General features: G+C 37.7%; 1 pseudogene; it reads right to left on the reverse strand.

Annotated features, from left to right (window-relative positions):
* Positions 1-1,228: 1,228 nt before the first annotated feature.
* On the reverse strand, positions 1,229-12,174 carry LOC145164015 (uncharacterized; annotated as a pseudogene).
* Between the last annotated feature and the right edge of the window lie 1,761 nt (positions 12,175-13,935).

Raw genomic sequence — 13,935 nt, forward strand, 5'->3', positions numbered from 1 at the left:
CAATCGCACTTTAAGTTGACCTAAATTTGCTTTTTAATATTGCTAGTTAATCTTCTTATGACGTCTTTTCAAAAGAAATTGTTCAACATTAAATATCATGTCTTTGAAAAAAAACGTTTGATGCCCATCAATGTGGAGAACCTTTGTTTTAGTTCGATTGCAGTAAAATTTTTCATAAATTAAACAATTTGCAGTATTTTTCATGATCTATAGAGGATCCATGAAACTACGGGTGCCATTGTGGTTCTCCCAATAGTCATGGAAGAAATATTGAGATGAAGAAGCTTTTATATATATTTGCCTTAATTGGTATGAATAGTTTCGAGGATCCATCAAACTACGGGTGCCATTTTGTAAGATTGCATTATCCATACATAGATGTAAATGTACGTATGAGCCTAAACCTTGCTTAGTGCATTAATGGCTATGATAATTTGTTGTTTATTGGTCAACTTTTGATGGTGATTCTTCCGAATTAAGATCTCTACAACTCACGATTGCAATCTCAACCTATTCATTTTGCAATATTCAAATATTATATAACTTGAATAAAAATATCAAGGCAACATGATATGGCATGACATGGATATAACATTAATTGATTTTATGTATAAAAAAAGTCATGTTTGACCTCTGGGACAAAGAGAGTAAGCAGAACGATGGGTACCCTGTTAGCTTTTCTAGTGCTACATATTCTATTCCGTTTAACAACCCAATTGTGTGTAATCAAATTTAAAACACTATAAGCAGGATAATTGAAAAAGAGACAGGAACAACTTTCTATTAAGAGTTAAGATGAATTGTAACTGATAAAATATGTAAATATTCTCTCTATATATTGTTTAATGTTCTATTGGTGTTTGTATTTGAGCCTTCATCTATTTGACATAAGTTATAGAAAACAATTTATTGTATATAATTAATTTACTAATGTTATTTTTGGTACATTTTACATTTACAGGAAATCCAAGTGATGGTAAAACTTGTTAAACTCCACATAAAAGAGTATAGTACGACAAATTTGTTCTTGACTAATACTAGATTTCCAGAAGTGAAGTTCTAAAAGGATATCAATCTTCACTGACTTATTTGTTAATGTACTACGTAATGATTTAAGAAAAAGATATGAGAACTTTCATAACAAAAAGGCATTTAAACAAATACATATTATCAGGATGCATGTAGCGAACATGACAAAAAAGCAAATAACATTGAAAGTACAATAATATCAAGCCTTCATCAACAGATTTGAAGCTTGGCGCATTGTTGGCTTTTCTTTTGGATTCGAGTTCAAACATGCTCTTGAGAGATTCAGTACCAAATTCACTTTTTTCTCGACTTGTGGTGAAGGTAGTGGAATACGACTATCTCCAACATTTGATGACACCAGATAATCAGCAGACAATGTTGGTAGTTCACCAGGATGCTTTCCCATTATCACTTCTAGTGCAATAATCCCAAAGCTATACACATCACATTTATCGGTCACGACCATTGTATAAGCAAGCTCTACATCCAAGGATACATGAGATAAAAAGAAAAAAGAGTTATATCAACCTCACAAGATTCTAACATAGATACATATATGTACATATACTTATTCATATATATCACGAAACTTAAGAAAATGTAGAACTAACATCAGAAAATCAATTTACCTGGCGTGATATAGCCATAGGTGCCTGCAATTGCGGTCCAATTGGATGAGTCTAGCTTTAAAAGCTTGGATGTGCCAAAATCAGAAATATGTGCCTCATAATCAGAATCAAGAAGGATGTTGGCAATGGAAATGTCTCTATGAATTATAGGAGGTGAGCAGTCGTGATGCATATAATCCAAAGCATTAGCTACAGCCTTTACAATATTTACCCTTTTCAACCAACCTAGTTCTGTTACTAAAAGATCACTTCTTAAGATTGATCCAAGGCTTCCCTTTTCAAGGTATTCATAAATCAAAAATGAGTGGCGGGCATGTGCGCAATATCCATAAAGTTTTACTATGTTTCGATGCCTTATTTTTGTTAATGCTCGTATCTCATTAAGGAATCCAGTATGATCAACATTCTCACATGATGAGTGAAGTTTCTTAACAGCTACAACATTGTTAGGTTGTAGCTAGGCTTTGTACACAGTCCCATATCCTCTGGTCCCAATAGAGTATGCTTCATCAAATATATTCGTTGCTTTCAAGATGTCATCATACACTACTCCTCCATCGAAACTTGTTATGGAGAAATAATCACCTTCTTTGTACAATGGTTTCTGTGGAGAAAGTCTCTTTTATTTTCGATAAGCAATGAGGCCACACATGAATAAACCAAGTAAAAGTACCCCGATAAGAGTGAGCATAATTACTAGGATGAGTTGATGATGAAAGGGATCATTTTTCTTCTTCAGGATTTGACTTGGACATAATTTTAGTCCTGTAAAATTTCCACACAAACCTGGATTACCTTGTAAGGATGCATTCACAAAGTTGGAGCAAAGCGGAACTGGACCTGTGAGCTTATTTATGGACAGGTCAATGTCAATCCCACTAGGCAAACTTGTAAAATCGTTAGGAATAGAACCAAATAGTCTATTGTGAGAAAGATTCAACTTTTGTAGATTTTTCAAACTTTGAACTTCAGATGGTATCTCTTCTGTGAGGAAATTCTGAGATAAATCAGCTTCTGTAAATTGAACTAATTTACCAATTTCGGATGGAATTTTCTCACTAAGCTTGTTATTACTAACATTCAAGTAGTGGATATGCACTACGAGGAAAAAGATAATTAGCGGCGACAAAAGTACTTCAAGGATAGATCAAGTTGACTAATACTTGTTGGTATTGACCCATTCAATCTATTTGTAGATAGATCAAGTACTTCAAGGAGTTCTAAAGATCCGAGCTGTGGAGGTATAATACCTGAAAGTTGGTTATTAGCCAAGGACAAATTCAACATACTTTTCATCTTCCCAAACTCCTTTGGGATTTCACCTACCAAATTATTGGAAGAAAGATCAAGCCTTTGTAGTTGAGTTGAATGTGCAAACTCTGGTGGTATGTTACCACTGATGTTGTTATAGGCCATCACTATGGTTGTTAAATTCTTGCATTTACTCCAATTTTGAGAAAGCTGCCCGTGAAAATTATTGTGACTGATATCAAGAAAGTTTAAGCGTGGATAGATACCAAAGCTATTGGATATATCTCCATTGAATTGATTATGATCAAAACCAGCCCTAATTAAGCTAGGACAATTCCGCAAGCCTCTTGGAATAGGCCAGTGAGTTGATTACCAGTTACTATTAACTTTTCAAGCTTTCCCCCGTGGCACAAATCTTCAGGCAAATGGCCAAAAAAATGATTATGTGACAGCTCAAGCACGTCTCCATTTCCCAATCCTTGTGGAATCGAACCAGATAATTGATTGTCATGAAGAAACAGACCCTCTATGTTGCTGAGGTTTAATGAAGGAATGAGACCAAAGAGAGAGTTGATTCTGGTCCAGATGAAGGTAAATCAAAGATGTCAAATCACCGAAAGATGAAGGAATAGAACCACTAAGTTGATTATGAAACAGAGCAAGATAAATGAGAGACTTCAAATTCCCAAGTTCAATAGGAACGTGACCAGAGAGTTGATTTTGGAACAAATGAAGGATTTTCAAAGAAGTCAAATCACCCAATGATGAAGGAATAGAACCACTAAGCTGATTGTCACTCATTGCAAGACCAATGAGAGACTTCAAATTCCCAATTTCAATAGGAATGGGACCAGAGAGTTGATTGTGACTCATCGCAAGATCAGTGAGAGACATCAAATTCCCAGGTTCAATAGGAATGGGACCAGAGAGCTGATTTTGGTGCAAATATAGGATATCCAAAGATGTCAAATTACCCAATGATGAAGGAATAGAACTACTAAGTGTATTTTGGCTCACATCAAGACAAATAAGAGACTTCAAATTCCCAAGTTCAGTAGGAATGGGACCAGAGAGTGTTGGGAAATTTAGGGTTTGTGGTGGAGATCTGGATACCAACTTGGATCGTGATATCACTTTATGAACTGATATTTCTACCCTATGCCTGGGTTAGAAGAAATTCAGCCTAGGATAATCCAAGTGGACACTTACATTTCTAGACACAGAAAACGTAAGCCAATATGCTAAAGGGTTCTGTGAATGTGTGATGAAAAACGAGAGCTAAAGAACGTCCCCCTTCTGGAAAGGAAGAGTTGTTTATATATATAACACGATTAGGGTTTCATTAGGGTTGGGCCGTCATTAGTTGCTTTGGAAGCAAGTAATATTAATCCGGATTAGGGTTACCAAAACTAACGAGTTTCGTTAGTTTTACCATAATCACCCTCAAGAAATTGAGTTTTCCATTATGTTCCCACATGCAAAATTCGGTGAGGTTTTGGGGCGCTGCCCCTCGACCCTACCCGCTGACCTGGCAGCGGGACCTGCCCCTTGGACCCCGCTAGGGGGGCTGCCCCTTTGGAAACCCCGGACCCGGGGGCGCTGCCCCTGGACCCCTGACTAGTCGTCGAACCGGCTTATGACTCGATCTTATACATGCGTGCACTCCGCACAACCCCGTACATATATTAGAGTATAAATCATGAAGTCCCTTAGCTCACTTGTTAGTTCCATTTACTTAAAATGACATGGTGACACTAAAATCACCAACAGAGAGTTGATTACGGTGCAAACGAAGGACATTCAAATATGTTAAATTACCCAATGAGGAAGGAATTGAGCCAGATATATTGGTTGAGTATAGGTACAAGGTGGTTAGCTGGTGCAGGTTTCCTATTTCAGGTGGGATTACACCAGAAAACTTATTCTCTGAAAAATCAAGATAGATAAGTTTGGATAGGAGTCTAATTTCTGCTGGGATGGGGCCAAAAAACTTGTTGACATTGAGCTGGAAATGAGTAAGACTGTGTAGCAATAAGAATGAAAATTGATGATGCCTACCCTTTAAGCCAGATGTACTGAGGTTTAGCCTCTGAATGCTCTCATCAGCATTACAAACTACTCCAAACCAAGAAGTGCATGGAACTGATGCACTAGAATTTAAATGGAGGGGAACCCATGAAGAGAGCATGGATGAGCTGGAAATGAGTAAGACTGTGTAGCAATAAGAATGAAAATTGATGAAGCCTACCCTTTAAGCCAGATGTACTGAGGTTTAGCCTCTGAATGCTCTCATCAGCATTGCAAACTACTCCAAACCAAGAAATGCATGGAACTGATGCACTAGAATTTAAATGGAGGGGAACCTATGAAGAGAGCATGGAGTTGTTTGGTATTTTAAGACTTGATTTCCATTTAAGAAGAGCGTTGGTTTCTTCCAAAGAAGAAGAAACATAATTTGGTATGGGGGAGAGTGTGATGGTTAGTAGAGCTAGAGAGAAAAATAAGAAGTTTGAAGAAGACATTATTTGCTTTCCCATGTTTTGCTTTTTGAAAAAGGATTATTTGCATGTTCTTATTTATACTTGAGCTACCCTTTTCTCTTCTTTTTTTTTCTTTTCAAAACCGATAATTTGGGCAATGCCTTATTTTTCATTCAGGAGTGCGTTCAACTTTTAATGGTGTTTCTATTGGAAGACAATTGTATCCTACGTGTAACATCATTTCAATCGATTTGGTACACATTTATATTTCTTTTTACATGTGAAACTGTGTATAGTTGGTTCGAAATGAAACTGATTTCAATTACTATTGTCTCAAATTACGTACCATACAAATTTTTAATAAATTCTGAATTTAATGAATTGTAGAAAACTTACAACCGTGAAACTTATACAATGAATAAGTCTTTATGAAATAAAAAGAAAACAAGGTTAATATTTGAAGGTCAAATCTTATTCATTGGCTCCTTGCTTCAAATTATGTACTGTACAAGTAACCAAAGCCCACATTAAGGAGAGAGCTTTCTTCGTTTTACTCTTCTGGGCCAACCAAATCCTATGAATTGCTTCAATCACTGGTGAATGAATGAGTTTTCTCTATATATGGTGTCAAAGAAGAAGCTTGAGTCACTTGTAAGTTTATGATGCCAGACCTTCCTTGGAGGAAAATGTACGTTAGTATATAAATTATATTTAGTTTGTATATTTATTGATTATACAAATAACAGTGAATGGAGAAGTTGCAGGGTACAAGTGAGTGAAGCATGCAAACCAGATGGTAGAATCGAATACCTGTGAAGAGCCAAGGCAACATTGAGCCCAGCTAAGATTGTAAGGAATACTAATACCACACAATGCGGTGATGGTGAGGTGGAGCATTCACCGCACCAGGAACACCACACCCTGAGGTGGAGCCAATCCTCCCCCATATTAGTGTAACCCTTGAACAAACATAACCTTATCAACAACAAACCAAACTAGTACATAATGAAAATATCGAAACGATTGAATTTCCACTTAGTATCATACACTTGCAAATACTCGAGAATCAGGGTGTTCTAAGAATTGAACCCATCAACCCATTTGAATACCAGAAAGTAAAATACATACTAGTTTATTGAATTTCTAGCATAATACAACTTGACACTATTATAAAGCCGTGTGTCCCAATCCTCTCATGATCGTATCAAGGTCAAGTCCACAACCTCTTGAAATGCGGCTACACTTCACAATCACGTAGGTAACTCCTTTCCATGTATATGCACATACATCTATCAAAGGAATTATTAAGAAGTTAAACTTCAACCTGGCTAACTAGCAGAACCGAACACATACCTGGGATGAGTACTTCATGTGTTCCAATCTATAAGTATGAGCTTTCCACATTGAATTCAACTCCTAACATTATATTAGGGGGGAATTGGGTGTCTCATCATTATAGAATTAAATGGACTTTAATCCCATCCCGATTACAGACTTGTGCACTAAGTCTCTTGTCAGACCTTTAGTCAAGTGATCTGCCAAATTTTGTTGCGATTTCACAAACTCAACCGAAATCACACCATTCATGATTAGTTCTCTAATCATACTATGTCTAACACCTAGGTGTCTAGACTTGCCATTATAAACCTGGCTATATGCCTTAGCCAAAGCCGCAGCACTATCACAAAGGATAAAAATAGGTGCTATCCGTTTAGACCACAAAGGAATCTCATAAACCAAATTCCTTAGCCACTCTGCTTCTTTACCAGCACCTGGTAACGCAACAAACTCAGATTCCATTGTCGAGTTTGTAATACAAGATTGCTTCTTGGAAGCCCAAGAAATGGCACCTCCCCCAAGCAAGAATACCCAACCAGAAGTTGAGGAATGGTCCTCCATGTTGGTAATCCAACTTGCATCTGAATGACCTTCTAAAACCGAAGGACTCCCCAAGTAACTCAAACCATAATTCATGGTTCCCTTGAGATACTTAAACACTCTATTCACTGCTTGCCAATGTTGAGCACTAGGATTGCTAGTGTATCTGCTCAACTTACCCACAGCAAACGCAATATCAGGTCTAGTACTTGTCATGGCATACATCAAGCTACCAATAGCCTTAGAGTATTCCAACTGTGAAATGGGAATACCATTATTTGGCATTAATTTCACACTTGGGTCCATAGGAGTACTCACAGGAGAACACTCGGTAAAATTAAACCGCTTGAGAATTTTCTCAATATAATGACTTTGAGTCATTACCAATCCTTTGTTCATCCTCTTAATTCTTATTCCAAGAATTACATCAGCCTCTCCTAAATCTTTCATGGAAAACTTGGAGGACAACAATTTCTTTTTCTCATCCACTTGATTTTGGTCGGTACCAAAAATCAACATGTCATCTACATATAAGCAAATGATCACTCCACCTCTAGTAGTATCATCAAATCTACTATAAACACATTTGTCACATTGGTTTGTCTTGAAACCGAAAGACAAAATCATCTCATCAAATTTTTGATGCCATTGTTTAGGCGCTTGTTTCAGCCCATACAAAGATTTGACAAGTTTACAAACCATATGCTCTTTACCGGGCATAATGAAACCTTCTGGTTGTTTCATGTAAACTTCCTCGTCAAGATCACCATTTAAAAAGGTTGTTTTCACATCCATTTGGTGAATAACCAGATTGTGGATACTTGCCAAGGCAACCAACAATCTAATAGTAGAAATACGTGCAACTGGAGCATACGTATCAAAATAGTCAATACCGGCTTTTTGTCTAAAACCTTGAATGACTAACCGGGATTTGAATTTGTCAATAGTCCCATTAACATTCATTTTCTTTTTGAAAATCCATTTGCAACCAAGAGGTTTAGAACCCGGAGGCAAATCAGACAACACCCATGTATTGTTCTCAAGAATTGATGACATTTCATCATCAATTGCTTCCTTCGAAAAGGCACTATCACGAGACTCCATGGCCTCTTGATAAGTCTTAGGATCATCTTCAATACTATAGCAATAAGAGTATTCAAGATTAATTTCATCCCTTGAACCTTCCACCAAGTACAGTTGGAAGTCGGATCCGAAATTTTTCGCAACTTGACCTCTTTTGCTTCTACAAATATCTTGTGGTTCTTGCACGATACCACCATCTTGAATTTCTGAATTTTGCTCTTTATTAGCATCAAAAGTCAGATCCTTAGGCCTTTGAATCGATGAAAACCTCATCTCATCAAAAATTGCGTCTCGCGATTCGATAACAGTGTTAATTGAAACCGAATCATTAGGTTCTATTACATAAAACCTATATGCCTTGGAATGTTCAGCATATCCAATGAATATGCAATCAATTCCACGTTCTCCCAAATTTTTCTTTTTGGGCTCGGTAAGTTTTACAACTGCCCGACATCCCCAAACCCGAAAATAACTCAAATTCGGCTTTTTCTTGAACCAAAGTTCATATGGGACTGTTTTTTTCCTTTTATTTGGAACCCTATTTAACAAATAGCAGGCCGTTAACATGGCCTCTCCCCAGAATCCTTCACTCAATCCCAAGTAAGACAACATCGAGTTTACCATTTCCTTTAAAACTCGATTTTTGCGTTCAACAATGCCATTCTGTTGAGGCGTGTAAGGTGCCGTGGTCTCATGAATGATACCCACTGACTGGAAGTATATGGGATCCATATATTCACCTCCCCTATCAGTCCTGAGACATTTAACCGGAATGCCCAATTGCAATTCCACCTCGGTTTTGTATATTTTGAATTTATCTAAGGCTTCATCCTTAGAGTGGAACAAATACACATAGCAAAACCGAGTGCAGTCATCAATAAAAGTGACTACATACTTTTTATTCCCTAAAGAAGGAGTGGAATGAAAATCACACAGGTCACTGTGTACAAATTCCAAAACAGTTGAATTTCTAGTGACACTAGGAAAGGGTTGTTTTGTCACTTTTGTAAGCATGCATGTTTTACATTTATCAGATGTCATATCAAAGGCTGGAATTAATCCATCTTTTGACATCTCATGCATCCTTCTAAAGTTGACATGACCTAATCTTACATGCCAAAGCATAGATTTATCAACATTAGAAGCAGACGATACAAATGCAGAATTCTGAACAGGTAATAATTTGTCAACAATATTCAAACGAAACATTCTATTATTTAAATATCCAAAGCCAACAAACATTCCACCCTTAGACAAAACAAACTTATCCGACTCAATAACTTGTTTAAAACCATCAGAATTCAAACAACTAGAGCTAATAAGATTCTTGCGAATCTTGGGAACAAACAAAACATCAAATAACCTAATTGTCTTTCCCGAAGTAAATTTAAGACACACGACACCTAAACCAAAAATTGGAATAAAAGAATCGTCTCCCATTTTCAGCACCGAGCCATCTTCAAGGGGAGTTAATGTTTCAAACATCCGTTTATCCTTGCATACATGGTTCGTTGCTCCGGAGTCGATCCACCAAGAAACATCATCATCCTGCACATAGAATGATTCAGGGATAAATGAAACATAATAAACATAATTCTGATTAGAATTATCAAAGTTAGTCAAAAACTGACCTCCTTTAACTTGGGCCGAAGACCCGTTCACTTTCCCATTGGCTCCACTGTTTCCAGCACCATTGTTGCCCAAATTCACACGACAATCACGCTTGCAATGCCCAACTTGATTGCACCTCCAACAAACCAGATCCTTTCTCTTTTTATTGGAGTTGCCTGGGACATGTTCCTGCTTACGTTTGCCATGTCCTTTGTGGTTCTGGTTCCTAGGTTTGTTTTCAACCATATGAACTGAGGTCTGTCCAGGTTCAACTTTTCCTTTGGGTTTTTCAGATTTGTCACTTTCCTTCGCACGAAGAGATTCTTCAATACGAATGTGACTAGCAAGTTGAACCAATGACGGTTCCTCCTTTTGATGTTTCAAGTTATGTTTGAAGTCTTTCCAGGACGGAGGCAGTTTGTCAATGATAGTGGACACAGCTATGGATTCATCCATATTCATTTTGTGCAGTTTAAACTGTCCGTATATGCCAAGGAGTTCATTGTAATGTTCAGTGACAGACCTTGAATCTTCCATCTTATAATTATTAAAGTCACTAACCAGAAACTTCTTGCTAGAAGCATCCTCAGTAATGTATTTCAGTTCAAGGGTATCCCACAACTCCTTGGCACACAAGGCTTCACTATGGATATCAAATAAAGCATCAGACATACCGTTCAGAATGTGACCTTTGCAGATGTAGTCATCATTATCCCACTTCTGTCTCTTTCTTGTCTCTTCAGCAGTCTCAACAACACCTTCCTCAGGCTCTGGTGGTCGTGGAGTAGTCAGCACGTATGCTGCTTTCAGAGTGGTCAGCATGAAGTGCATCTTTTTCTTCCAGCGCCTGAAATCGACGCCTTCAAACTTCTCCAACTTGGCAAACTTAGTGGCCATCTCGCGGATTGAGTCACCCATCTCCAGAAACAGAAAATATCAGTTCGATTGTTGGGAAATTTAGGGTTTGTGGTGGAGATCTGGATACCAACTTGGATCGTCATATCACTTTCCGAACTGATATTTCTACCCAATGTCAGGGTTACAAGAAATTCAGCCTAGGATAATCCAAGTGGACACTTACGTTTCTAGGCACAGAAAACATAAGCCAATATGCTAAAGGGTTCTGTCAATGTGTGATGAAAAACAAGAGCTAAAAAACGTCCCCCTTCTGGAAAGGAAGTGTTGTTTATATATTAAACACGATTAGGGTTTCATTATGGTTGGGCCGTCATTAGTTGCTTTGGAAGCAAGTAATATTAATCCGGATTAGGGTTACCAAAACTAACGAGTTTCATTAGTTTTACCATAATCACCCTCAAGAAATTGAGTTTTCCATTATGTTCCCACATGCAAAATTCGGTGAGGTTTTGGGGCGCTGCCCCTTGACCCTGCCCGCTGACCTGGCAGCGAGACCTGCCCCTTGGACCCCGCTAGGGGCGCTGCCCCTAGACCCCGCCAAAGGGGCGCTGCCCCCGGACCCCGACTAGTCGTCGAACCGGCTTATGACTCGATCTTATACATGCGTGGACTCCGCACAACCCAGTACATATATTAGAGTATAAATCATGAAGCCCCTTAGCTCACATGTTAGTTCCAGTTACTTAAAATGACATGGTGACACTAAAATCACCAACAGAGAGTTGATTACGGTGCAAACTAAGGACATTCAAAGATGTTAAATTACCCAATGAGGAAGGAATTGAGCCAGATATATTGGTTGAGTATAGGTACAAGGTGGTTAACTGGTGCAGGTTTCCTATTTCAGGTGGGATTACACTAGAAAACTTATTCTCTGAAAAATCAAGATAGATAAGTTTGGATAGGAGTCTAATTTCTGCTGGGATGGGGCCAAAAAACTTGTTGACATTGAGCTGGAAATGAGTAAGACTGTGTTGCAATAAGAATGAAAATTGATGAAGCCTACCCTTTAAGCCAGATGTACTGAGGTTTAGCCTCTGAATGCTCTCATCAGCATTGCAAACTACTCCAAACCAAGAAGTGCATGGAACTGATGCACTAGAATTTAAATGGAGGGGAACCCATGAAGAGAGCATGGAGTTGTTTGGTATTTTAAGACTTGATTTCCATTTAAGAAGAGCATTGGTTTCTTCCAAAGAAGAAGAAACATAATTTGGTATGGGGGAGAGTGGGATGGTTAGTAGAGCTAGAGAGAAAAATAAGAAGTTTGAAGAAGACATTATTTGCTTTCTCATGTTTTGCTTTTTGAACAAGGATTATTTGCATGTTCTTATTTATACTTGAGCTACCCTTTTCTCTTCTTCTTTTTTTCTTTTGAAAACCGATAATTTGGGCAATGCCTTATTTTTCCATCAGGAGTGCGTTCAACTTTTAATGCTGTTTCTACTGGAATACAATTGTATCCTACGTGTAACATCATTTCAATCGATTTGGTACACATTTATATTTCTTTTTACATGTGAAACTGTGTATAGTTGAAGAAAATGGTCTAGGAGGTGACTGGAATCGTTCTGGGCTTGTGGGATATGCTTTAGAGGCCCATAATCTCAAAGAAGCCCATGTCAGACACCACACGCGCAACCCACCCGCGCAGCAGCACGCGGGTCGCGCAAGGCCCTGCAGGGGCATTTCCGGGAATTCATGTTTTGAGCTATATGGGGAAGGTTGGTGCCTATCTTTTGCATACTCTTGGACATCCGATTTTTGGAGTTTCTCTCTGGAGTTTTGAAGACTTTTGAAGGCCAAGAACACCTCAAGAACATCATCTTTTTACCTCTTGATTCTTGCTTAATGTTTGGTACAATCTTCTCTAATTTTGTTTCTTTGAGTTTAGCCATGCTTGGCTAAACTAATCTTGGTTGACTTTTGTTGAATCCTTTGAACTTTTGTTGAATGTTGAAGAATCCATGAACATGTTCTTAAATATTTATGGGAATGTTTTGTGTTTTAACATCTTATCACCACTTGTATGTTTTAGTTCATGAGTTTAAATGTGTTTGTGGTGATTAGTTGGCTAATTTCTTGATTAAGTAAAGGATCCTCAAATTAGCAAGCAACAAATGATTTTTGTGTTGTTTTTTCTTCACACAATCATAAAAACATTTCCTCCAACATGGTGGTGAAAGCATTTGACCCCTCTTGGATTTGGTGACTTTTTGGTTCTTAATGCTAGTTGACTTTCACTAATTACATGCTTAATGGGAATTGTGACTTTGACTAAGGAAATTGTTATGAGCTTCTCTAACCATTTTAACAACTAAGAAAAGTCTAGGTAATCTCAAGCTTCTTGGATTACTATAGCCAAATTAAGGATTTAAATCAAGTATTGCACCATTGGATTCTAATGATATGTTCATCAAAAGTCAAAGTGAGGAAACCTTAAGTCAACCATCCTTCTCTTATTGATTTTACATCAAACTCCTATTTTTGTTGAAATTGTTTATTTAAATCTTAGTTTAATTCTAGTTTATTTCAAGTATTTCAAATAACCAAACCCCCCATTTTTAATTTATTGTCATTTTACAAGTATTTTTACAAAAAGATTTCTCATAGAGTTATAAATTGAACCAATCTCCGTGGATTCGATCCCTTTACCACTATACACTATTTTAGTGTGTAATATTTAGGGTTATTATTTTTGTTGGCCTCGACAACCACCAAATTTTGGCGCCGTTGCTGGGGATTGGTTTTGATTTAATCAGTTTGTTTCTCTATGCCTACATCTCATTGTGCAGGTACTCTAATTTAAAACCCCGAAATAAAAAAAAGTATGATTTGGAAATGAACACTCCTTGCACCGAAGACCAACTTTCTGAGCTAGCTCAGTTAGTTATGATGATTGAAAGTGACCAAAGTGTGCAGCCCACACCTCTTCTTTGTGATTTTTGTGCCCAAAATGGACATCATTCCGACACGTGTCCATATTTACAAGGAGAATGGGAAGAAGTGCAAGATAAGGGAAGCTACTACCGGTCAAACCAATGGAGTTATGATCA

The sequence above is a fragment of the Lactuca virosa genome, chromosome 3, assembly GCF_052849685.1.
Source record: "Lactuca virosa cultivar CGN04683 chromosome 3, Lactuca_virosa_CGN04683_v6, whole genome shotgun sequence".
Classification (NCBI taxonomy): Eukaryota; Viridiplantae; Streptophyta; class Magnoliopsida; order Asterales; family Asteraceae; genus Lactuca; species Lactuca virosa.